The sequence below is a fragment of the Neofelis nebulosa genome, chromosome 3 (genome assembly GCF_028018385.1).
Source record: "Neofelis nebulosa isolate mNeoNeb1 chromosome 3, mNeoNeb1.pri, whole genome shotgun sequence".
Taxonomy (NCBI): Eukaryota; Metazoa; Chordata; class Mammalia; order Carnivora; family Felidae; genus Neofelis; species Neofelis nebulosa.
Window position 1 is genome coordinate 75,075,243 of NC_080784.1, and position 26,603 is coordinate 75,101,845.

A 26,603-nucleotide genomic window follows, 5' to 3' on the forward strand; every position below is an offset into this window, starting at 1 on the left:
AGGGACCTCATTTATGCCCTCTTCCACTCTGTTTCTTTTCTCTTTCCTCTACCCCTTTATTCCTTTTTCTGACAGTTGACTGAAAGTAATAAGGGAAAAGAACAGAGATCTTTGGGATCTCCACAGAACAAGATAAAAAGAAAAAATACTAATTCCATGCATGCCTTTCTCCCAGCTCAAGTGCCTTGCCTCATCCATCCCATAGCAACTCTCCAAAAAGACCATAGTGGAAAATAAAACTATTTCATTGATCAACTGATAAATATACATCATGTAACTTCCAGGAAATTGTTATCAGATATAGTCAAAAGCATAATTTGGAATTATGTCAAATCACTGCTTCATTGGCTCTGGGAACAGTCCACCATTTCTTAAATTAAAAACAGCTTTTAAAAGGTATGACTTATATGACAAAAAAATAAATAAAAATGGAAGCTATGATAGCAAAGATTGCCATTTTATGTGAAAAATGCTTGAAAGTGGTTATTTCTCTAGTAGAGATATGAGTATTTTAAGTTTCTGGATAATTTCATCAATAACAATTAGATTTTCTGAGCATTGTTATGGATAGCACAATGCCCTCTGGTTTTCTTTTGTTTTGTTTTGTTTTTGATATATACCATAATAATAAAAAAAATTAAGCCCAGTCCTAATACAAGAAAATTATAATATTCAAAGACATGGTGTTTGATCTCCAACATTTCAAACTCCCAAATTCCAGTGCTTAAAACAATTACATTAACCGTTAGGAGATCTGTGTTCATATCGCTTAGATGAGGAAAGGCATGGCATTCGATGCCCCTTCTGAATTCAGTAGGCTATCTTGAAAGGGCAAGGGTATATTACCACGATCATTTTGCCAACGGTGCATGCACCAGGGCTGGCCTAACCTCAGCTCTACCAAAGTCAGCTCCCTGAGCATCCAGTCCCAAGAATGTAAATGCCTGCCTCATGTTTTGTAAAGCTATTCCCAACCACCCCCCAAGACACTTAGGGGCAAAGAGTTGAGAGAGTAAAAGATGTGAGAGTCTAGGGAGGATTCAGACATCCTGACTTCTGGCAGCTCCCCTTGCCCTGTTTTCCTACAGCCCACATGGTGTTTAATCAGTGATGAGTGCTAGAAAATCACTTACCATTATTGAAACCTCTCTACCACATTGTTTTCTCAGAGCAACATATACATTATCTTCGTAGCATACATTTGTATTGGGAATTTTCTGGATGCAATTATCCTTTGCAACTAATAAAATAAGATGTAATTATAGATGTACTGTTACCAGTGCCACTTTAAATTTAGGCTGATATGTTTGTGGCTGTCTGGAATTCCAGATCCAAGTGCTGTTTATTACTTTCACCCACCGTTATTGGTGAGGACAGTACTGCTCGTGGTGAGCGTTCTCTGGGGCAGCACAACCACACTCCTCTGGGGGCCCCTCTGCTCTCTTGGGCTCTCTGTCTCTTAGCTCGCAGCTGCACTTTTGACCCTCTCCTCAACAGCTTACAGGGCATAACTCACTCCAAGCAGAGCCCCCAGTTGCCACCCTGAACCCACAGTGTAGTGGCCTGACTTTAAATGTCAGTCTAGTGTCTAGTGGTTTAAGTGAGGAGCAGAGATTTACATACAGAGGCCTCAATCAAAAATTTCAGAACGGGCCCACTTAGACTTGGATACAACAACTTCTCTGCATTTTCTACAATGAGCATACATTGTTTTAAAAAAACAAAAAAACAGAAGAACCGTATAATACATGTTACATAAAGTCAGGAAGAAGACAGACCCTTCCTCTGAGACCCTCCTACAGAAACTCTGGAGGTACTCAAAGACTTACTATGGAGTAAATCAACTCACAGAAATTTTAAGGGAATTCGTTCTTGGAAATAACTTCCTATCCTGGGTCTTACTTAAAACTGTGCCTGAAGATGTGTACATTCATTGTATCCATACAAAAAGTTTTTTTGAAAAATACATTGATGAAGAGTGTTCAGAACCTAACAAATGGAAGCCCTGTCAGTTGTTCTGTCCTCAGGACCCTTTAAGCTGAGCAGCCCCCCTACCGGAGACCTCTTCATCCCCTGGCTAAGAAGGATGGGCAGTCCTTCTACCCGGCCCTCTGTGAGACCTCTCCCTCCCCTGGCTGGGAGGGATGTCTCAACCTGAGAAACCTCAGATTTCTCTAGACTCTAACATCTTAGAAACAGCACAAAGTATCCTCAGCGCCCAGTCTATGTATGTCTGTTAAGAAGTTGAACAAGTCTTATGAACTTTCAGAGCATTCCCCATGAAGTCCTCTGGCCTATGAGGATAACATCACTGTGGAGACAAGCCAAGCAATTTGATTTTGTGGCTGCCCATCAAAGGAACAACGTGGCCCTAAATGCTCAGTGTTGACAGTTGAGAAGAAAGTCAGAAAATATGCCTCAGAACAACATCCTCCTAATGCCTAGAAGTGATTGAGACATCCCTTCCAGCCAGGGGAGGGAGAGGTCTTACAGAGGACTAGGTAGAAGGACTGACCATCCCTCTTGGCCCAGGGAGGGAGAGGTCCTGGGTAGGGGTACTGCTCAGCTCCAAGGGTCCTGAGGACAAAGCAACTGACAGGGAAGCTAGCACAGTGTTCAGGAAAAGAGAAAACAAAACTGTATGAAAGAATCGCTCTAGCAAAGGAATCTGAGGATATGGGACTGTGAGCCATGGCCAGTGGGGTAAGTGAGGGCCAGGGTGCCGGAGACGTGGGGTCCAGACACTGGGTCCAGCATCCAGGGAAGCTCTAGAGAAGGTTACAAATAGGACAATGAAGCTGGAGAAGCACCTAATGGCTAGGAGCATCAGCCCTGACCTCAGATAGCTTAGACAGGGATTCCAGTTCTGCTACTCACACTTGCTGCGAAATCTAAAGCAAACTACTCTCATGGTGCCCCAAAATTTCTTCCCTGCAAAATAGGGTTAATATGAGTGCTTATTGTATAGACTGTTGTAAGAATTTAAGAAATTCATTCAGGTAAAGTGCTTGCTATAACACACAGCACAGGAAAAGAGCCCAGATGTCAAAATTATAATTATTTGTTCCCAATTTTCTCAGCCAGAGGAAATGTCAAGTCAGAGCTTGAGTTCTGTCTCAAATACAATTCAGAGGCAGAGGTATAAAAATGAAGACAGCTGAGGGTGAGAGAAAATGGGCTGAGCAGGGGAAGTGACTAAACAAAATGTCAAGGGTTTTCTACCTTTTTCTTTCCCAGAATGCCAAGCAGGTCAGTCAGCACCCTGGACCCTTACAGACAAGAACATGTCTAAGGAGAGGGGGTTGGAGACAAGGGGGTAATGAAGGACTCAGGACAGTCAACATCTCAGAATTAGACAAGACAGCTCATGTTGTATTCAATGTGAATACCTAACTTGGTCAAACATGAATGCATTCAGATACTGTTTTCCATGAATTTGTCCCTTCAACAAGGAACACACTAAGAGCATCTACCATATGCCAAGCACTGTGTGAGGTGCCTGGGATACAAATATTTTTAAATATTGTGCGTGCACACACACACACACACACACACACACACACACACAGTCTCTGCCCTTAAGGAGAGTACATTCTAATGGTGTATAAGCCAAGGTAGGCATTAACAAATTGACCCTGAGGCTTCAGAAGTTTAACATACCAAAGGTTTATTTACCCTTCATGTTTGCAGGGTTGAAGCAGACATGTGGACAAGAGGAAGGGCCTGCTCACATAGCGACTCAGGGACCCAGACTGACAGATGCGCCACATCCCGACACTCTCCACATTACTAATGCAGAGCTGGAGAGAGCTGGAGGGCTTCACGTGGACCCTTAAACGCTTGAGTCTGGGACGGCATCCATCACTGCTGCGACAACCCATTGGCCCAAAGCTGTCACATTGCCCTCCTTTGCTACAAAAGGCGAGTAAATGTGAGGGAACACGTGGACATTCCGTGAGTCATAAATGCCTCTGCCATAAGTAGGGAGGCAGACACATAACAGTCCTTATACAGGATTTGGACATGGTCAGAGCAAGGGCAAGGAATAGGTGATGTTTCTGAAAGAACTGGAGGGGAAGATGATCTCTGGATCATAGAGAAAATAAAAGCATCCTCAGGGAACAATGATCAAAACGTATCTCCTTTCTTTGAGTAAAACATAGTAAGAGATGTTCTGCCCGGTCAACTTTAGAAATTCACTTGGAGTGCTGAGTAATCAACTGTTCTCTTTACTACCAGGTTGAAATCCTTAATCTAGAACATCATGGAACTCCCCTTCATTCACAGATCTTCACATTACCTATTCTGGTAAGATTCACTTTGTAAAAGCACAAGCATTCTTGAAAAACTATAGCAAAATATACTGTTTTCATGACACATGGTGCTTTTAAATTGCTATTTAAACAAGCCCTATACATTAGGAACAATTAATACCTGCCCTGCCCTGCCCACCTCTCAGAAGGAATTGTGTAAAATGAGCCACTCACATGGAAAATACAAAGTATTATGAAAAGATATGCAGTAACTGTTGATAAGGTATTTTGAGTTGTTCACATTAGCTGCAACTAAATTATCTCACTGCATCATCTTAGGAAATAATGAAGTCTTACTGAGCCAGGCAATGTCAGTCCAAAGAGACACATCCACCTTCCTACTCTTTATTCAACCGATATTTATTGAGCACTCACTGTGAGGTCCTGGGGATACATCTGTGGGCACAATAGAAATGACCTTTGCCTTTACAGAGCTTACAGTCTGAGCTACACACACATTGGCTTTGCAGGCTCAAAACATAGACAAAAGCTTCATTAAGGAGGCTGTTAGAGCATTTTGTAGAAATAAATACATGCCAAAAGTCACATCTTTTTAATGAATGGGGGGAAAGAGCATACGTGTTAGTGTACCTCTTCCTATCTCTAAGAGGATGTAATTGATAGAATCAATTGATCTATCATCAATTGATGAGGATGACACCTGAATGACCTGAAAACCTGAGCTCCTCCCCCTATTCAATTCTAGGTCTCCATGCAAGTGTGTGATTCTTAGGCAGGCGATTTTCATCCCCTAAAAGGTGATAGTGGTACTTGTGCAGACACATGGGATAAATAATTTTAGGTGAACTAGTCCTGATCATGTCCCCAAAATCATGTTATCTACTAATTCTCCCACCAGCAGCCTAGCTTTGTAATAACTGACCACAGGTCACTCTGACCTTTTCTCATAAGGTTCTTCCCACTCCCTAGTCAAATGAACGAACATATATAGCAGATAAAGTGTTTCGAAAGATCACAGTTCAAAATGGAACACACATCCCCAATCTAGCAAATCCACACTGGGGAATATATTTCTCAGAGCTTTCTCTTCACAGCCACTGAGAGGCTCTCTTGAATTGGACAGGGTTTCTCAAACCCTATTTCAACAACAGTGACAGGCACTAGGCTTCTTGGTTTTTGTTAAACGTCAAGTCATTCTTCAATGACAGGAAACCAATCTCGATAATGTTTAGTACCCTGGGGCAATAATTTATGACTGAATAGTGTTCTTCTGAGTCTAAAATGTCCCAGATTGGTTTCTTAAATATAATCCCTAAGCAAGAAGACTCTGGATGCTGAGCTGCTGGCATTTATCAGGCTTTAAAAAACAACAACAACAAAAAGCATAAATCTGACCACAAGTAAATGTTTTCTAACAAGCACAAAGCATATAAAAAAAGACTTTCCTGACTGTAAGGTTGTCCAGCACTAAACAGATGCCCTCCCACAGTGGAACTGGCAACAAATAGCCAGAGGCTTCTTGGTGAATTTGCTGCCGTTGGAAAGCTAGAATGCTTTCACTGTACTTATAGGATAAAAATAACAAGTATTTAAGACAAAAATGAAATAACGCTACTTAAATCTTAAACCATATATCATAACCTTTCTCCATACTTTTTATTGAGTTCCACACCAACATTTTTCCTAGGCCATTTCTTACAAAGTGAACAGCACCCCCACACACATACCAAGTGGGGGTATTTTAGGGGAATATTTGCTTCTTTCTTTTACCTTTTCCTTATTAGATTTTTAAGTTTTTTTCTACAATGAGTATTCATCATGTTTGTAAACAGAATAATTTCTCTCATGAGAGCAGGCATATTAAAAAGAATTTTATTCAAAAATTGAAAGTGATCAAGTAAGTCAACCTCCTCTTTCTTCTGTTTCTCATCTCACATAAAAGCATATGTGCTAACTGTTGAAACTTATGAAACTCTCTTTTCTGAACTACAGGAATCTCTGGGATGCTAACTGGCATGAGACAAAATCATCATAAATATTTCTAGGTCAAGTCACAGAAATAGCTGACAGATTTTAGCTTAAACTCCATTGATTATTAGTAGGTTGAAAAGGTATAGCAGTAATTTTTCTTAAAATAATGAAAATTCAAATCAAAATGTGACTTTAATAGTCCAGTACTCAAGGCCAAGTGTTTTTTATCTTTTAAAAAATTTTTGCAACTATCAATCAAAAAGTGACAAACAATGCCACAGCATAGCTCTTTGACCCCATGGAATTGCCACCAATTTCACAGAACATCCCGAAGAAGAAAGTGAAATCCATCTGGAGGTACTCCCAGCCTTTCCCCTCCCAGTGTTCTGTGCTGCTGCTGAGGCCGCTGCTGCTGCTTCATTAACCAGCTTCCCACAATGCCTTTAAAACTCTTGTCTTGGGACCACAGCTGCCCTCCATCCTCAACCACCTGAACAGCCTCTCAGCCTTCTTGCCTTGAGGGAAGCCGGTTATCCTTGAGGATGTGGTTTCCTCTGACTCCCTCTCTTAAGTAGAGGCTGACAATATTCCAGAGCCTTCATGATCAAGGTTTGAAGATGGAGTGAGTCATCTTTCCTATTCCCTGATACACCTTTCAGATCATTCCTCCTCCCATTTTTCTGGGAAAACTCCACTCCTCTTCAACGTTGTCGTCTTTATCTGCCATATTTGCCTGTCACTTCCCTCATTTACTTAACACCAGTACCTGGCTCACAGTCCTCATCCCAACCTGCAAACACTCCTGTCCAACTGTCTCAATTCCTTGATCTGCCTACCTCTTAGGGTTTAAGAGGTAATGAGAAATTTACTAGATAAATTATCAAGTCTAATCATCCTGAGTAAGCAAGCATATTAATGTAGAGTAACAATATTTTTTATAACACCACCTCTGAAATATTAAGCTTCCTACTCTCTCATCATAATCTCCTGTCGTAGTTCACTCACTGAGCTGCTTCTCATACACCTACCTATAGGCTCCATCTGACTGTTGCTTCATACAACCAACTTTGATTCTTTTTTAGCAATTTTTTTAATGTTTATTCATTTTAGAGAGACAGAGAGAGACAGAACCTGAGCAGGGTAGGGGCAGAGAGAGAGGGAGACACAGAATTAGAAGCAGGTTCCAGGCACTGAGCTGTAAGCACAGAGCCCGACGTGGGGACTGAACCCACAAACTGTGAGATCATGACCTGAGCCAAAGCCAGACGCTCAACTGACTGAACCACCCAGGTGTCCCCATCCAACTTTGATTCTACTATCTGACCACTCTCTTGCCAGTATCATCAACTCATTTGCCCAGCTGGCCTTCCATCATGTCCTCCTGGAAAAGCCTAGCTCTGTGGACATCCAACTTTCCACTTCCTGCATACCACATCTATGCTGCATAGCGTGGCTAAGGACCCAATTGGCTAGTCACTATTATCATAGTAACAATAACAACAATATCAATAATAGAAAATATATATTAAGTGCTTACTACCTATCAGACACTGTGTTAAATGCTTTACATGTGTTATCTCATTTAATCCTCCCAACAACCCCATGAACAACTCAGTATACTGATACTATCTCTACTACATGAAGAAACTGAGCATCAGAGATGTTACATACCTGCCCAAAGTCATACACACAATGTCAGGGTAGGGACTCGAGGCAACTTGAAGGCAGGTGTATCTCATTTCCGAGCCTGCATGCTTCACTACCACAGTGAAGGTTCACAGGTTTCCATCTCCATCGGCCCTACACTGCCCTACAGTACTGTTTCTCTCATAACACAGCAACTCTTGCAAATCATTCTCCAGACTTCCCACCTCTAGTCCTCACCTCCCACCTGAAGCTGAGCCCCTCAACTCCTGCTTTATAGGGGGGAAAAAAAGAGCCATCACAAAAGATAGCAGCTGCTTCTGTTTCCCATCACCAACCCTATGTAATTGGTATCCCTTCCTTTCATCCTTTACTCCTCCTTTCTAAGACTAATTTCTCCACTTCAGCCTGAACCCTGTTCCACTCACTCCTTCAACTCTGTCTTTAACTTTTCACTCCTGTTATCAGGTAAGTGGACTCTTTCTCACCTCTGGTCCCTACTACACAACTTCTTCCACCTGGAACAATGTTATTCCTCTCCTTCACTGACTGGGATTCACATTCTGCCACTTCCTCCAGGAAGGCTTTCATTAATTCCCAAGTGACAGTGCAAACCCATTCCTTAGGCTCCCTCCCACCATGCTCTAGGCATCCCTCTATCATTGTCTATTCCATGGTTTACTTTTCAGGCTCCTGCTAGACAGCATACTCCATGAGGTTAGGGACCTTATTCACTGTATTCTCATCCCTGGCATAATGCTTAGCACACAGTAGGCACCCAAAAATATATATTGAATGAACTAATCACTGGATTGGTGGAGGCAAAGAGGCAACATTGTAGAGAGCTTTAAATTTGGCAGAGCACATAGACTTAATGAAATAAGAAAAAAAAGTCATCGAAGGTTTTGAGAAACATAATGAAATGATAAAAGCAGAGGGTGTTACTCTTTTGTTCTAAAAAAATTCACCTTGTCATGTCTTTGAAATAAAAGGAAGTGCACAGACTAGAGTTCTGAGGCCAATTAAAGCAATAATACAAGCATAAAGTAACAAATGCTTCATCTGGGATTTTACAGTACTTGAAATGAAATAATATTTTGAAAAATATCAGTAAGACTCGCTGATTAACCCATTATGTGGGCTGAGTACAAATGGATGAGTCAAAATGACTCCATCTATTCAGAATGCCATCATCCTTATGCATGTGATATAAAGAGAGTGGAAGTTGACATGGATGCTTTAAGGTATTTTCGGTTACCTGCCTAACAGTTATTTAACCTGTTTTAGTCATTTAAAACACCCTTTAAGCTGAACATGATGCCTTGAATATAGAAGGTACCTACTGAACAGATGAATGAGTTTATATACCTCTTTTATTGCCTCAATCACTCTTTGTCAGGTAGGAAATATATAACTATATACATACAACTATATGTATATAACTATATGTATATAACTATATGTATATAACTATATGTATATAACTATATGTATATAACTATATGTATATAACTATATATATAACTATACATATATATAACTATACATATATACATAATATAGTGTGCATATTAGGTATGTGTATACAAATATGCATATATGATTTTACATTCCTATTTCCTCTACTTTCTTTCTTTTCAGTACATGAAAGTCATAATAGCCACTTAAGATGAAATCTTTTCTTTGGATTTCTCCAGTCAAATGCTAACCTCCTATTAACAATCTGCTCCAAATCTTTTTCTATTTGACTTACCAATGTATGTGTTTTTTCTTCCTAAAGATATTATTATATGAATAGATTTCATCAAAGAAATGCAAATGGACAATAAGCACGTGAAACAGTGCTCAACATCATTAGTAATCAGAGAAATGCAAATCAAAACCACAATGAGATATCACTTCACATCCACCAGTATGGCTTCAATGGAAAAGACAGCTAATAAAAGGCACCTGGGTGGCTCAGTCAGCTGAGCACCTGACTTGTGATTTTGGCTCAGGTCATGATCCCGGGCTCATGGGATTGAGCCCTGAATCAGGCTCTCCACTGAGCACAGAGTCTGCTTAAGATTCTCTGTCTCTCTGTGTCTTTCTTTCTCTCTCTCTCATTCTCTGCTCCTCTCCCCTGCTCACACACTCACTCTCCCTGTCTCTCTCTAAAATAATTTTTAAAAGACAGATAATAGTGTTAGCAAAAATGTGGAGAAATCAAAACCCTTATATATTGCTTCTAGGGATGTAAAAGGGTGCAGCCACTTTGGTAAACAATATGGTAGTTCCTCAAAAAGTTAAGCATAGAGTTACTGTTTGACCTAGCATTTCCACTTCTAGGTATACACCCAAGAAAAACAAAAGCATACATCCATCAATGCTAGTAGCAGCATCAGCATTATATATAATAGCCAAAAGTTGGGAATAGCTAAAATGTCCATCAACAGAGGAATGGAAAAACAAAATGAACGCAATGAAAAAGCATGTGGTCATAAAAAAGAATGAAGTACTGATACTTCAATGCTACAACATGGATGAAATTGAAAACATTATGCTAAGTGAAAAAAAGCCAGTCACAAAAGACCTCCTATTACATTCTTCTTTTTATATGAAAAGTCCAGAATAGGAACATCTATAATGACAGAAAGTAGATTAGTGATTGGGAGAGGAAAGATCAAGCAGTGATGATGGCTGAAGGGTATAAGTTTTCTTTTGGGGGCAATGAAATGTTCTAAAATTGATTACAGCAAAACAATTTTGTGAATTTACTAAAAAACACTGAATTTTATGCCATAAATGAGTATGATTGTATGGTATATGATTTGTATCTCAGTAAAAGTGTTATTATTGACATGGCATTCTTTGATAGGCTTGTTTATATGAAGAAAAGGAGCAAAGAAAATGGAGGGGTATTATTTTCAGCAGTGGAGGGTTGGGCGTATTCATACCAATCAACTGCTTTTCAGGAAACAACTCAGGAAAGCAACATATAAAGAACAGTTTGAATGCTACCAGTTATATCTCCTCTTTGCCGTTACTTAGGATAAATCCTTGTGCCAAGTTTTGAATTAAATGAAAACATATTTGTCTATAATTTTATTGAATTTTGGTTCACCTGTTCTGTTCAAAGAGGAGAGTGTCAAGGACGGAAAAATGGATGATCCAATTTTAAAATTACAAGGTACAGATTCTTTCCTTGGGAGAGAAGCTAAACTAAAAGATAACTTCAACCTTCTCTGAAATCCCATGCAAACTCCATTTTCTCATCTGTAGAATGTGGAGGAGAGTAATTAATACCATTAAGGTTCCCCCTAATTACAATATTCTATGACTGAGGCACAGAATCCAACCCTAGAATATGTATGTGAACCATTATCAAACCTACCTGGATGAAACTTTGAGATTTCCCAGCTGCTCAGATGAAAATCACATCTGGGTTAGTGGTTAGAAAACCTTATCTAAGAGCTCATCCTCTACCCTGGCTCTTTTATCTGAAATAAAATATTGGGAAATTCAATCCAGCATGATTGCTAGTCCTACTTTCTGTACTATGAAGTAATAATCAAGGTGTGTGAATAAGCTTGAGTTGTTTCAGTCACTATGTATACAGAAAAAAAAAAATCACAAAAAGATTCTCTCTGAAATAAACGGTTCTTTTCAGGCCTAAGAATTGGGATTGGCCAATTCCTTCCAAATATTATGATTTTTTTTGTTTAATGGAGTAGGGACTCAGCAAGGAATTTTTCAGGCCAAAGTGATACATTCCTTTTCCCCCTTGATAAATTTAGACAAGTAGAGGTATTCAAAATAGGAGAAGGACTTTGGGACAAGGAAGGAATGCAAATTGGCTCCTTAGCTCTGGAACTAGGAAGCAAAATTCCAAGGACTAGAAACCCAAAGATGTGGTGGTCCGTTGGGGAAGTGTAGCTCTGTAACGGAGAAAGCTAGAAAAGAAGCAATACTAATAAAACCTAATGAGTTTTCCAGGAATTGGAAATGCTGAGCAATGAGTATAAATTCAGAGGATTAAAATGTACTTATCTCTTTCTTAAAAAATAATTTTTTTAAAGACCCAGGCTAGCTAAGCAAGGTACTAAAAAATGCTAACATAATTATACCCTAGTATTAGAATCATTCTTAATCCCAAATGAACTAGTCTCTGCCTTTACCCCATAAGTAATGAACTAAAATCAGTCTCAGAAAATGAAATGGGTTAGGTCCACTTACACTGGCTCAGATAGTTTTCTTTCTTCTTAGATTTTAGTTGGCTTTTAGGGAAGAGGCACATAAAAATTAGGCTTCCTTTTCCAATCCATAAATTTAATTTTACTTCAATATAAGTAGGCCTTGACATCAACTTTGTGTGCACTTCGGCTCTCTTCCAGCTGAACTCATAAAGTGTTTCTGTGTGGGGCAGCAAAGTGCCCAGTTTCATACCTAAACATTTAATTTCAGGTTGCATGAAAGGTATGTATATAAAGAAATATAAGGAAGACTCAAAATAGCACTACACAAAGTGTACTGTGATGGATGAGGAAAGGGATGTGGAAGGGAGACAGGAAAAATCTATTTTCCAGTTGTTTTAACAAAATGTCAGAAATTTTTCAAGATTTCTAAAATGGGCTTTGGTAAGATTTGACTGGTGGTGTAGGGCTTGTAACTGGAATGAGGGTGAACACTTGTTTGTGATTTATAAGAGACTACTGTGACCACTTCAAGCAATCTATGTACAAGGCAATAAATTAAATAGAAGCCCACCAAAGACTTGTTTTGTACAAAAGTATGAAGACTCCTCAATCTGAGTTTCCAGAAGTTTCAGCAAATGAAACTCAGTTTAGAAGTCTTTTCAAGTGGAAATGTGAATTCCTTGGAAACAAAGTTAGAATACTGTCCTACATTCTCCATATAAGGGTAACTATGTAATGCCATTACATTTCTCCTACTTAAATTATACGTAGTGAGTAGAATTTATGGCAAAGACACTACAAAGGAAATCAACATTCAATGAATTTACAAAAGAAAAAAGAAATCCTTATTGGGTTCTAAGAATGAAAAACTCTCAGATCCAAAATTAAACTGCATATTTCTGTCTACAAAACTACCAATAAAATGCAGGCTGTGAAAAAATGAAGAGAAAGTCTACCAAGGTCATGGAGCAAAAAATAAATCCCTGATATCTACAAGACGTTAAAGAAATGGAAACCTTTGTGAGGTCCTACTGTCAGTTTCCCTAAATATATTATATGGCTCAACCCTCCCCACAACACTGAGATACAAGTGTTAACTCCCTATTTTACAGCTGAAGACATCAAAACTTGGAGAGGCCAAGCACTTTGTCCAAAGTCAACCTTGCTGGTAAATGAAGCCAGAATTTAAACACAAATCTGTCTGGCTCCAGAGTCCAGGCCATTAAATCACACTCCATGAAATATCCTGTGCCTTTATAATCTAAAAAATATAAATAAACAAAAGAATTAGCTCAGGAGTCCTGCTTCTTTCTCTTTTCTTCTCTAAGGGGCCTCCTCATCCCGAATATAGCAACAATCCAGATACAAATATATTTAAGTTCACTCCTGTCCCCACAGTCTAAAAGAGGCTCTGCAACATCCACACGTTGGTACCAGGAATATGTATAGTGTATGGAAGGAAGCAAGAGAATGCTAGTTTTCCATTGAGCTGAAAATATTTAATGGTGCTCAAGAAAGGGAGAATGCACAAATGCAAGTGCCTTTTGCTTCAATTCTTTCAAAAATGCAGCTTCATTAAAAATATTTTAACTTATGATTTTTAAGACTTTTTTCTCTCCCAGGAGCTTTACTCATTTAACCTTGATAACAATCCATGAGGTACAATGTGTATTCATTCAAGGTATTTGAAGCATACACGGCATTTTATTAATTGCCCATATGGACAAGGTATAGTCTCACTAGACAGATATTAATAAATACTTAGTTGGCATGTTAACTGCTTGGATACAAATGGATTATACAAAACACTTGAACCAGGTTACTTTTTCTTTCATTATGATTATTTTTTTAATATAACTTATTGTCAAATTGACTAACATATAGTGTATATAGTATGCTCTTGGTTTGGGGGGTAGATTCCTGTGATTCATCACTTACATACAACACCTAGTGCTCACCCATCCTAACAAGTGCCCTCCTCAATGCCCATCGCTCATTTTTCCCTCTCCCCTGCCCCCCCCCATCAACCCTCAGTTTATTCTCTGCATTTAAGAGTCTCAGGTTGGGGCGCCTGGGTGGCGCAGTCGGTTAAGCGTCCGACTTCAGCCAGGTCACGATCTCGCGGTCCGTGAGTTCGAGCCCCGCGTCAGGCTCTGGGCTGATGGCTCGGAGCCTGGAGCCTGTTTCCGATTCTGTGTCTCCCTCTCTCTCTGCCCCTCCCCCGTTCATGTTCTGTCTCTCTCTGTCCCAAAAATAAATAAAAAAAATAAAAAATAAAAAAAAAAAAAAAAAAAAAAAAGAGTCTCAGGTTATTTTACATGTAAGAGATTCTCAATTCATCATTTTTACTGTGGGACAGCCACAAAGCCAATCTGTGTTCCTCCCTAAAAACTGATCTTTTTATTTGTTTTCCATTCTTAAATTCATTTAAAACTTTTTTTTTTCTTTGAAGGCCCACTGAGTATAAGAAACCGTGGTAGACACCAAGGAGGCTACAGAAACAAAGAATCCCTCAAGGACCAGCAGTTTGACAGAGAACAAAATACAGTACCACTAAAATAAGTCTACAAAAATGTCACATCATGGTAGACACAAATCCTTGGCTGCGTATAGGAACCATTTGGTGAGCTTTAAAAAAATACTAATAACTGGGCCATAGCCACAGAGATTATGATTTAATTGGTCTGGGATGCAGCCTGGCACTGGTGCTTTTAAAAGCTCCCAGGTGATTCTACGTGCAGCTGAGGTTGAGAAGAACAGCTCCAGGGCCCCAGTGAAGGGAGCACAGAAGCACATGAATGACTATGTCTGTTCAATAGCTGTTTGGTACATTACAGGGACCCCCCTCCCTCCCTTCCTTCCATCTGTCCTTCCTTCCTTCCTGAACTGACCTCTTGAAGTAGATGTGGCATAAAAACTGGGCCATGAATGGGAATGCAAGCTGGTGCAGCCAGTCTGGAAAACAGTATGGAGGTTCCTCAAAAAACTAAAAATAGAACTACCCTGTGACCCAGCAATTGCACTACTAGGCATTTATCCATGAGATACAGGTGTGCTGTTTCGAAGGGACACATGCACCCCCATGTTTATAGCAGCGCTATCAACAATAGCCAAAGTATGGAAAGAGCCCAAATGTCCATGGATGGATGAATGGATAAAGAAAATGTGGTGTGTGTGTGTGTGTGTGTGTGTGTGTGTGTGTGTGTGTCTCACACACACAATGGAGTATTACTCGGCAATCAGAAAGAATGAAATCTTGCCATCTGCAACTACATGGATGGAACTGGAGGGTATTACGCTAAGTGAAATTAGTTGGAGAAAGACAAAAATCATATGACTTCACTCATATGAGGACTTTAAGAGACAAAACAGATGAACATAAGGGAAGGGAAACAAAAATAATGTAAAAACAGGGAGGGGGACAAAACAGAAGAGACTCATAAATATGGAGAACAAACTGAGGGTTGCTGGAGGGGTTGTGGGAGGGGGGATGGGCTAAATGGGTAAGGGGCACTAAGGAATCTACTCCTGAAATCATTGTTTCACTATATGCTAACTAATTTGGATGCAAATTTTAAAAAATTAAAAATAAAATTAAAAAAAAAAAACTGGGCCATGTAGAATGGGGCATCTTGAAGCACTGAAGATAGAGGGCAGAGAGAGGGTGTCGAAAGAGAAGGAAATGCTATAAACCAAAGAAATGATGCAAAAAGAAACAAGGAACATTTCAGGGATTTTATATTTGAATGGAGCAGAATCTTGTGGGACATTAGGAGAGAGAGGAGGCTAGAAATGTGCGCCAGGGCCCAGAGGCAAGGGATCCCAAGGCAGTTAAGTTTGGAGCTGATTTCAGAAGCAATTAAGAAATCACTGATAATTTCTGATGCAGGAAGTGATGTGATTAAAGTACCTGTAACTACAAATGGAAATTTAGGAAAATGCATCTAGAGAAAGTACTACATGGGTTGTAGAAGAAAGCACAGAGAGAGGGAGGACAGTTAGGCCACGTAGGAAGTGATGGGGATGAAGGAAGCAAAGGTCAGAGGCACTGACAAGGGACTATGGCAGTAGGAGGGCAAAGTACAGATTCCAGGCACCGTGATGGAGAAGGAGATAGGACCTAATTGGATGACACGAGACAAGGAAAGAAAGGGATCAAGATGGCTGTAAGATATAACAGTGACATAATTAACAAAAATGGGAAGTCAGGAGGAAGGAGCAGGTTTTAGAGGGCAGATGATAAATTCTATTTTATATACATTTTGCTTCAGCTGCCTTCATATCAGCAATTTGGAAATACCCAGCGATAAGTTTGAAACTAGGAATTAGAACACAACAGATCATTTCAAGGAAGCTGTACAGATTTGGGTGTCAAACTGTCATAATTACAGGTCATTAGAGAAGGCACCAAGTGAGTTCTCTGAGGGACATAAAATACAACAGCACCTTTGGAGATGTTTGAAGGGGCTTGTGAAAGAAACAGGCAGCAGGCCAACACAGAAAGGAACCAGGACAGGTTGCATCATGGGACTCAATGAGAACAAGATTCCAAGAGCCTAGGATCATCTAAAATGGCAAAGTGGCAGGAAAAAAAAAATGAGTCCAGAAAACATCACTCAGTATGGCCAGTAACAGATCATTGGCGACCAAAAAAAAATACTAGAGTGAACGCCACATCCGTAGTATCTGAGATAAGACTGGGTCAGCAGGAGGTTGAAGGTGGGAGGCAGGAAGTGGACACAAAAAGTAGAATCCACCACTCAAAGAGTTTGCAAGCAAAAGAGGGACACAGACAGCTGGCAACAGTATTCAAATAGACTGCAATCGGTAACGGAGCACTGAATGTATACCTGTGTAGGGGCTCAGGTCAATGGGGGAGACATTAAATGCCAGAAAGCAGTACTGGGAAGAGGGAGGGAGTCATTAAGACAGTAGGTCAAATGCCATCAAGGGGGAGGATTGGTGAGAAAAAAAGGCCAGATCATCTTTTTCTTGGAAATAGAAAGAAAGAAGGGGATTCGTGAAAGGACAGCTCAGTGGAGGTAGCAAAAAGCCTGATGACCTGTGTTTCCTTAGTGAAGCAGAAAAAAGGGCACCTTCAAAAGGTGGGGGAAAGAAAGCAGCAGAGAGGAGAGGGGGATGAGTTTGCAAAGGGTAGAGACAGGGCTGGCGTCTGTGCTTCTGAACAGAGGCTCTCTAATGGGCTCATTATTGACTAGATAGACCACCTGAAACAATTGAGGAACCCACACAGCACCAGCCACAACAGCATCTCTACACGCTACCACTCAGAAATCATCTGAGTTTACTAGTTCTTCTTTGTGACACAAGTCCCCCCGCCCCCAACCCAGCGAGTCTTTCATGCCTTGCATCTTGGATGTCAGGGTTCCTCCAAAAGGCTGCAAACCTCAGCCTACCCTAGTGTAGCCCACTCTACCCAGTTCAGCCTCGCTGCCATTATCTTCATGGGCAAGTCTCCTGTGGTCCAAGCAGGCAGATTCTCAGCTCAACCTGTGTCCTTGAACAAGTCACATATCGTCCGCCTTCTCGACTGGAAAATGAAGGGCGATGATAATGGGGTGCTGCCTCCAGCACAAAGGGCTTATGAGGATTAAAGGACAAATGGCTGAGCAATTTGCAGTTATGAAGCTATAGAAAAGCTTAGTGATCATCTCTGCCTGGCTGGGCACAGTGCAGTTCAACAAACACAAAGGCCACATTCAGAACTTCCCAGGTGCCAAAACCCGCAGAGCGCTGGCCAAATGAAGCAGAATCAGAAGACAAAAGAAAATCCCTCAACAAAACAAGGCAAGAGGAAAGAGGATACATAGAGAAAAGGGCTGGGAGGTTAGGGGGTCATGGAGTATTCTGCCGCTGAAATTCCCCTGGACAAAGAAATCATTTCATGTTTCTCTTGGGGTTACAATATATGTGTGCATATATCGAAGACTGCACATTGACCCTGGAGCCATCTAGGAAATTTATCTGATGGAAAGGGAGAGGTCTCCGCTATGCACGGGTGCCACTTCTTTCCAATAAAATCGGCTGTTGTGCCATTTCAAGTCCTTCTACGATGAATTTCACTCGTGGATCACTTTCTTCCAGAAAAGCAGCAACACTTCAAAGCATTTGGGGTAGATTTTGTTTCCTTTTGCTCCTCAACTAGGGACTTGCTCCATATTAACTTCTTCATGAACTGTACAGATTTTAGCTTTAGATAACAGTCTGGGCCAGATACTTTAAAGTCAACTAAATGCTGAAAGTCACCAATCTTGTCCATTCTTACCAATATTCTCAAGTGCTAATGGGTATCACAGTGGCATTCTAAAGAAATATGCTCTGCGGGGTGGGGTGGGGGGGCATCAAACTTGAATTTGTTGCATAATGCAGGGGTCCCCAAAACCCCAACCAGTTTGCAGGCCCTAGAAACCCACTTTAAGACCCTCATCCACTAGACAGTAATTACCTCTAGCTCCCTGTTCCTCTGTTTCTGAGAAGCTCCAGAGGGGCAAACAGAGGGGCAAAAGGTGACTTACGTTATGTTCAGAGCTGAGCCATCATCTTCAGCCAGCCTGCCCTGTGATCCCAACTGTTTTCTCCATCACACAGATCTGGGCTTCTGGGTTCCAAAGTCATTGCCACTTGCTTATTGAGGCCCCTACATCTCACGCTGACCTGCTCTTAACCACAACTGCTCCCAGGCTTCAGCCTCCTCCAAGCTGCCAACTTGGGCATTCCTCACAGTGTCCACCTTACAACTGCCACTACCTTTCTCCAGCTGACACAGTAAACATCTCTTTTGATGTCCTTCTTGTTCAGAAGAGTGAGGAACACTCACAAGTGTGTCATCAGAGGCTCTTATGGCATGGTTATTTCACTTCTGCCTCACATGCGTTTCTCCCTCAAAGAACACAAAAGTGTGGGAGGGAGGGCACAGTGATCTTTGGTCCCTGTGCCCTTCTGACACCAGGTCTTGGGCTTGGTCTGACAGACCCTTTCAAATGCCTTGTTAACTCCTGTGATTTTCTTTCAAGGACCCTGTTCCCAATCTTCCCTAAACCTGGTTCCCATGAAGTAGGGATCGGGGGAGCTGCTACAGAGATAGTTGGTATAGTCAGTCAGTCATATCAGGACAGGTCTGAACATCAATTGTGAATGAGTTTCAAACTCGTTCTGAAAGAGGCTTCTGGGCCTCAGGTCTCATCCTCTCAGGAAGGTCCAATAAAAATGACTTATGCCAGGGGCACCTCGGTGGCTCAGTCGGTAAAGCATCCTACTTCGGCTCAGGTCATGATCTCACAGCTCGTGGGTTTGAGCCCTGCGATGGGCTCTGTGCTGACAGTTTGGGGTCTGGAGCCCGCTTTGGATTATGTGTGTGTTTCTCTCTCTCTGTCCCTCCCAGCTCACACTCTGTCTCTGTCTCTCTCTCTCTCTCTCTCTCTCTCTCTCAAAAATAAATAAACATTAAAAAAAATTTTTTTAATGACTCATGCCTGGGTTTACATCTCAATGTGCATTTGGCCTCTAGAAAATTCATATTCTTGACAGTATTTCCAGGGAGATTACAGGCCTTCCTGTGACCATCCCTTTCCCTTGGCTAGGCAGCTTCTAAAAAATCCCTCCCAGGAAAGTGGGCCCACGATTCTGTCACCATGCAAACAATCAGGCGGGAAGTAAAATGATAGACTCTCCTTTTTAAAGTACGCCCACTCTCTCTGAGCAGTTCTCAAAGTGCTACTGCCCATTTCTCCCCACAAAATATGTACACATATGCATATGTACGTACACACACACACACACACACACACACACACAGCCACTACCTCCTGGCCTGACAAAACTCTTTACCTTTAACTCCTTATGCTTTACCTTGATGGCTCTCTTCAACCCACCTTTCAACAGTCCACCCTTATCTTGGATAGGCTGAAGTGGGGTGACAAGATTGATGGTTCCATGACTAGCTCTGCTATCTTCTTACTAAGTCTGGCAGAAATGTCTCTAGCTCCATCTTTGAAAAGTAGGAGATATTTATCACTCTGTTCTCAGCTGGGGCAGCAGCTGAAAGTGGAACAGTAGGACTTCATCCATTTATGTGTGTATTTAGGTTACAAGATACAAATTATCAATATGAGTAGCAATTATAGAAAATCAATGATTCCTAACAATTTTAATAAAAATTAGCGCAGTATTGGGGTGCCTGGTGGCTCGGTTGGTTAAGCGTCGAACTCCCGGTTTTGGCTCAGGTCATGATCTCACAGGTTGGTGAGATTAAGCCCCGCGTCGGGCTCCACACTGACAGTGCAGAGCCTGCTTGGGATCCTCTCTCTCCCCTCTCCTCCTGCCCCTCCCCCTCCTGAAAATAAATAAATAAACTTTAAAATAAAAAAACTATCCCAGTATTATATTTGCTTCATGATGAGACACTTTCCAGAGTATACCCACAGTTTAGTGCATAGTAAAGAAATTAGAGAGATTTACCAGGGCTTCAAAAGAATAAGGAAGAAATCCAACATGGCAGCATTTAATACTGATTATTTTGCCTATTTGAAATCTAGTGACTTTTATTTGCCAAGCCTATTCTAGACAATAACAGTTCTGATTGCTCTAAGAGATCTCCAGAAATTGAAAGTCAGAAAATTGTTTTAAAAATTACTCTTTGTATTCCCACATTAAACTAAAAACAAATACTCTGCATAAGATATAGTTATTAGATTGAATTACTAATTTTTAACAGAATCCTCAAAGCTAGAGTTTTCACCTCAAGTAAAAATTTCCAAATAATTTTATATACTTCCAAACCAAAGGTATTGTGTTATTTTGCACCATCCAGTAATGTTCACACATGATACATCTGGCCTGACATTTAATCCCCGCTGTCATATTTTTGGCTCCCTCTGTATCATTGACCAATATGTTATATAAACTTCTACTCTGAACCTAGATACAGTAAATCACAGTATTGTTTGTTTGAGATTTTTTGCAGAGTTGGCAAGTTTCGACACATAAAAAATTAGGAGCAGAGGCGTCCTTGACAGTCCCCGTGTTGATATATCCCTGCAGATTTGCTTCTAACATGAAGTATATCCACAGATGTTGCTAAAATACCATTGGCCAAAGAAGCAACTCAGGCAGCCTATTCTGCCTGCCATGGTTTTCATATACACCTGCATCCCACCTGCACCAGGAAACAAGAGTTCTCTCCGAGTCTTGGCATATTCACCAACACTTGTTCAGGGAACGGCCACCACGTATAACTTGTCCTTTACCATCCTCCCCTCTCCTGATACCTCCAATCCATTGTCCCCAGTGCATCACACCCTAACCAGATAGGGAAAATGCATCTTTGAATCTTCCACCTCTCCCTTTCTCTGTCTTTTTCTCACTGTCATCTCCTGGTCACCAGACCACAGGGGCTTTAAGTTTGTCTCCTCCTCCCATCAAAGCAACTTCTCAGAACAGATCAAGACAAGTTATATACACTTGAAGACTGAAGTGTAGAAGACTGACAAGGTTTGCACTTTTACTTACTGATTTCAATAATCGTTAACTCCCTTGTTTGGCTGTAGCTGAAGCTCTGATTGTGCAGATATCTGCCAGCCTCTCTCTGCAATAAACTCTCATTGTCATTTCTTTTTAACTATCTTCCCAGTCTTGAGATCTGGCCCCATCACAGCTGCCCCCACCCCTGGCCATTTCACTTCTGAATGTTGAGCAAGATTCACCCTTTACTCTCTGCCAACTGCTTTGCTCTCCACCCCCATCCATACTTCCCAACCCTAAGACTTTGCCTAACCTTTCCCAGTAAACTATACTCTGCACTCACTCCTCTATCTTTAAGCAAAATCGTTACACAAACTTCCTGAGTAATCTCTTGTCCATAACCCCTTGAAAGAGAAAAGAAACAAAGTTCCCCAAAGTGAGTTCATAGCTCATTCCTACATCATTGTAAAAAAATAGGCAACAATATAAAGAATCGATTCCTGGTAAACTGAAACCAAGTTGATGTATTTTTACACAAGCCTCTAGCACATGATAAAATTATTTGGACAAAGAGTACGAGGTTTAATATAGGAAAAACTCATTTTAAAAATCTTTCACTTCCAATAACAAAATGTAAAAGTTACATCAACAAACAATATAAAAAGAGGAAATATACTTGGTTACAAAAACAAGGAAATCTTTGTCCCACATAGTTAAAACTTCAATTAAATTAACATTTTGCATGTACAAAATTAGAAGAAAAGAAAATGATAATATCCAATGTTGTGGAAGACTAAATTGAGAGGTCCTTTGGAAAATAATTTGGCAAAACATATCTAGTAACCTTAAAAAGTTGGTACTCTGTGATCAGTAATTCCATTTCTAAGGAAAAATTCTGAATGCAAATAATAATAATAATAATAATAAGGTTTCAGAAAGTTTATAGCAGCAATGCTTATAAAGGCAAAATGTTTGAATGATATAAAGATACAATAATAAAGGAATGCTTTAGTAAAGTATAATATAACCAATTGATAGAATAGTGAAGCAGAATAAAAAGTGTGTGTGTGTGTGTATGTGTGTGTGTGTGTGTATATATATCTATAGATATATCTATATATGTATATATATCTATAGATATATCTATATATAGATATATCTATATGTATATATATATCTAGATATATCTAGATATATATATATATATATGTATATATGTATATATATCTAGATATATCTCAAAAAGATGAAAGGAAATATACCAAAATGTTAACACTGCTTTTGCTAAGAGATAAAGCTGATAGTAATTATTTCTTTTAATTTGATATTTTCAAATTTTTCATGATGAATATTATATTTATAGTTTTTTAAGCATATTTTAAAAGAAATCTTTTATAATCCATACTTATTTGCAGACTAATAAATGTAGAAATCAAGGGAAGTCTGCTTACCAAGTACATCTTTGGCTGTTTCTTGATGATATTCTTCTGATTTTCGTTGGGGGAAAAAAAAAAATCAAGTAAAGGATAAGAAGTAATTCTAGTTCAAGGTGATGAACTGAATACACACACACACACACACACACACACACACACACACACACACCTCTGCCTTTCCTGCTGATGAAATGTAACAGAAACTGTTCCGGACCATCCTTATCCTATTCTCCTCTCCTTCCTAGGTACACAACTAAAATTTAATTTCTCAGCTTCTCTTGATGGGTCCAGCCAGTTAATGTTGACAGACGTGATACACTACACTTCAAAACCTCTCTGTAAAATCTCTCTCTCTCTTTCTTTCTCTACTTCTCTCTATATCTGTCCTGCCTGGAAGTGAAAGACTCACAGCCTAAAGGAGAACTGGTCAGAAGAGATGCCCAAACATTTGGAATATCAGACTGGATTCTTTGACGCAGAAATACACTGTTATTATATTAAGCTACTGAGATTTGGGGTTTGTTACCACAGCACAGTCTAATCTACTCTGACTAATATGCCAAAGGTCTAGTGAAAGTATAGGCATCTGGGGGCACCTGGCTGGCTCGGTCAACTAAACGTCTGACTCTTGATTTTGGCTCAGGTCATGATCTCATGGTTCATGAGTTCGAGCCCCGAGTCAGGCTGCGCTCTGACAGTGTGGAGCCTGCTTGACGTTTTCTCTCTCCTTCTCTCTTCTCTCTCTGCCCCTCCCGCGCTCAAAATAAACATTAAAAAAAAGAGAAAATATAGACATCCATGTAGAAATAAACCCATAAACACATTTCTAATGAAGGAAGTTTAAGAGGCAGTTTGACAGAAGCAACAGAACAAAGACAGCTGCAGCCCCAAATATGTGCAAGATGAGGCTGCAGTGGAAGTAGGAAAGGATCTTCCCATCAGAAACGCAAAGACGATGGCACGGAGAGTGGAGGAAAGGTCTGAGCAATGGAGCAGAAAACAGGGAATTGGATGGACTTTGTAGATGGAAAAGTTGCGCCAGTCTTTCTGCTCAATGAGCAATCGCTCAGCCAGTGTTTACCTTCAAGGAAGAAAAAAAAATCTCTATACCGAAGAAAAAGGGAAAACTGAGGCTGCTAGGAGGAATGATCCAATAGGATCTCCTAAAATAGAAAAAAAAAATGGAGAGCTGGAAATTATTAGAGAAATAACAATCAAATATTCCCCAACCTGAAGAAAGTGAGTTTTCTGGTTATAAGGGCACCTGGAGTATGCTGCACAAAAACTGTAAAGGGACCTCCCTGGGCACAGAATCATAAAATTTCAAAAGAGCAAAGAGCGAACGAAGACCAATTCAAAGATCATGGAATAGTCAAGGTGGCCACTTACAGAACTGAAAGCTGAAACAGTACAAAATGATGGCCTCTGAAAGGCATTGTTGAAGGGACGGCGTGGGGGACTTGCTGTTCATTATAACTTCTTCTACCTTACTTTGTATTTCTCATTTCTGTGTCTTACCTTGATGTATTTTCATTTGAATTTGAAAACAAAAGAAGTCAAAGCGCTGCCTACCATACCTCTATTCAAATCCGTACCTGTGGATTATGAGTAAGAGAAAAAAAATCCCCTACCTTCACAGAACTATCATTTGCATAAACAAATCACACTAATTAAGTTCAAAATATGCACCTTCCCAAATACTTACAATCAACCTAGGCCTCTGGTTCTCTCCCTCATTGGTTCTCAACCACATTAATCGTTGACAGAAGCCAGGATAAGATGCATATTTGTGTGGTACAGCTACAACTGCATTCAAAGTCCAAATTAGTCACCATTTAAATCATCATCTTATTTTCCCTCCACTAGCAACTATTAATGAAGAGTTCAGCTTTATATATTCACACTCTGCCATCTTTCAGGGGAAAATACGATTGGAAATCACTTATAAAACAGCATGCAATTCATCAAATAGAGATTTTTTAAAAGGTAACACAATAGTAGAAAGAGGAAATCTAACAGACCAACCACAATAGATGAAGCATCGCTGAGTGAACATTAAACTGACACCATGTTTCCAGGCAATGAGGCAAAGAGAGTTGTATAAGTGGAAAAATTCTCATTTGATAGAAGGAAACAGACCAATTTCTTAGGAAAGACAAAAGTCTTTCTTGAACAAACCTGGAGAGAAGTACATGGGGGTGGAGCCCCACAGAGGGAGCACTGTGAAACATGAGGGCAATGTTCTCAGTAACTTCTCAGCAAACACAGACGGAGGATTTGTCTTTGACTGCATACCTCCCTACCCCCAACACACCCACTCATAAAACCCACCTCTTTTTAAAGGCCCATCCTGATTATACGAGGTAAGTGATTCCCAGACTTGCCTGATCATAGCAATCAACTGGTCTGCTAGTTAGAAATTCCATTTCCTTGAGCCCTCCACCAGAGACTGATTTGATTTGATAAGTCTTCAAAACTCTCCGGTGTTAACACACTCCCCAGGTGAGCAGGCAAATCTGGGAAACAAGGTGATAGGTGATAGTCCACAGCTGCAAACGAGCTTGTTCCTCTTGTTGATTATGTCCCAGCTGTTTAACCTCCCTCTGCCTGACTCCTCAAAGCATCCTAAAGCTGGACTCGCTCCAGATGACAGCCTGCTCTGACATGTATTTGCAGAAAAGCATTTGAGAAAGATAAGGAATGTAACATTTGTTCCTTGATGATAATAACTCAAACCTCCATGCTCCCTTCCTCCACAACACCAATTTCATCAGTATCACCATAAGAATTCACTAGAGGCTCCACATGATATATATCATGCACACGAATTGATACAAACACATCTGTGCTGATGTGCACATCTTTTTATCATTACAGATGATATGTCGGCTGCTGCATAATGTTTTTAAAGTCTTAAGATTGCATCTATTTATTTCTGAAACAGGGCGGGGGGTGGAATCTCCCTGGGAAAAGAGGGAGGCTTTCATTTTGCTGGACAACCATGCTGAATTAATTGCACTTCCAAAACATTCTTGCCTCAACCACATTTCAAGAAGACTCTAAGCTACAGAGAATGAAAACTACCTTCCACACACATCGAAATCAGGAAATAAGAAGAGGCACCAGATTGCCACCCCCCAACCCCCACCCCCCACCCCCCCACACACAGGGTCTTATTTCTCTCCTGCCATTCATGAGAAACCTGGTGATTGCAGGGAAATTGGAGATGAAATGGTCACAAAAGTAGAAAGATATTTAGCCTAAGGACAGCTATATGTGTTCCAGAACAAAGTAAAAAAAAAGGTCAAACCTAAGTCAAAGGAATGGCTCAGCTTTCTCTAAAACAGAGACAGAGAACGTTTCTCAGCTAAAAACAAAATAGGAGCAGGAGAGGAAAGAAACCTGAGATACAGCTTGATAGCATTCTCTCGTCTTGGCCAAATGTTCATTTGGATTGTCAAAAATGATGGAGAATCAAACTGCATAAAGCCTAAAGGTGTAGTATGGTCTATAAGTAAATAAAAAGATCCCTAATCATGGGTTAGCAGTGGGGGCCCAAAAAATGCATTGCCCATGTACAGTGAAGTTTTAGGATGCACTGGGAGTCCTGGATCCAAAAAAAG

The 26,603-nt window shown here is 40.3% G+C and overlaps 1 long non-coding RNA gene across 2 annotated transcripts in view; it reads right to left on the reverse strand.

Annotated features, from left to right (window-relative positions):
* Positions 1-26,603, reverse strand: part of LOC131506960 (uncharacterized) — a 389,539-nt gene that overhangs the window by 337,057 nt on the left and 25,879 nt on the right. The gene's annotated exons all lie outside the window — the stretch shown is intronic.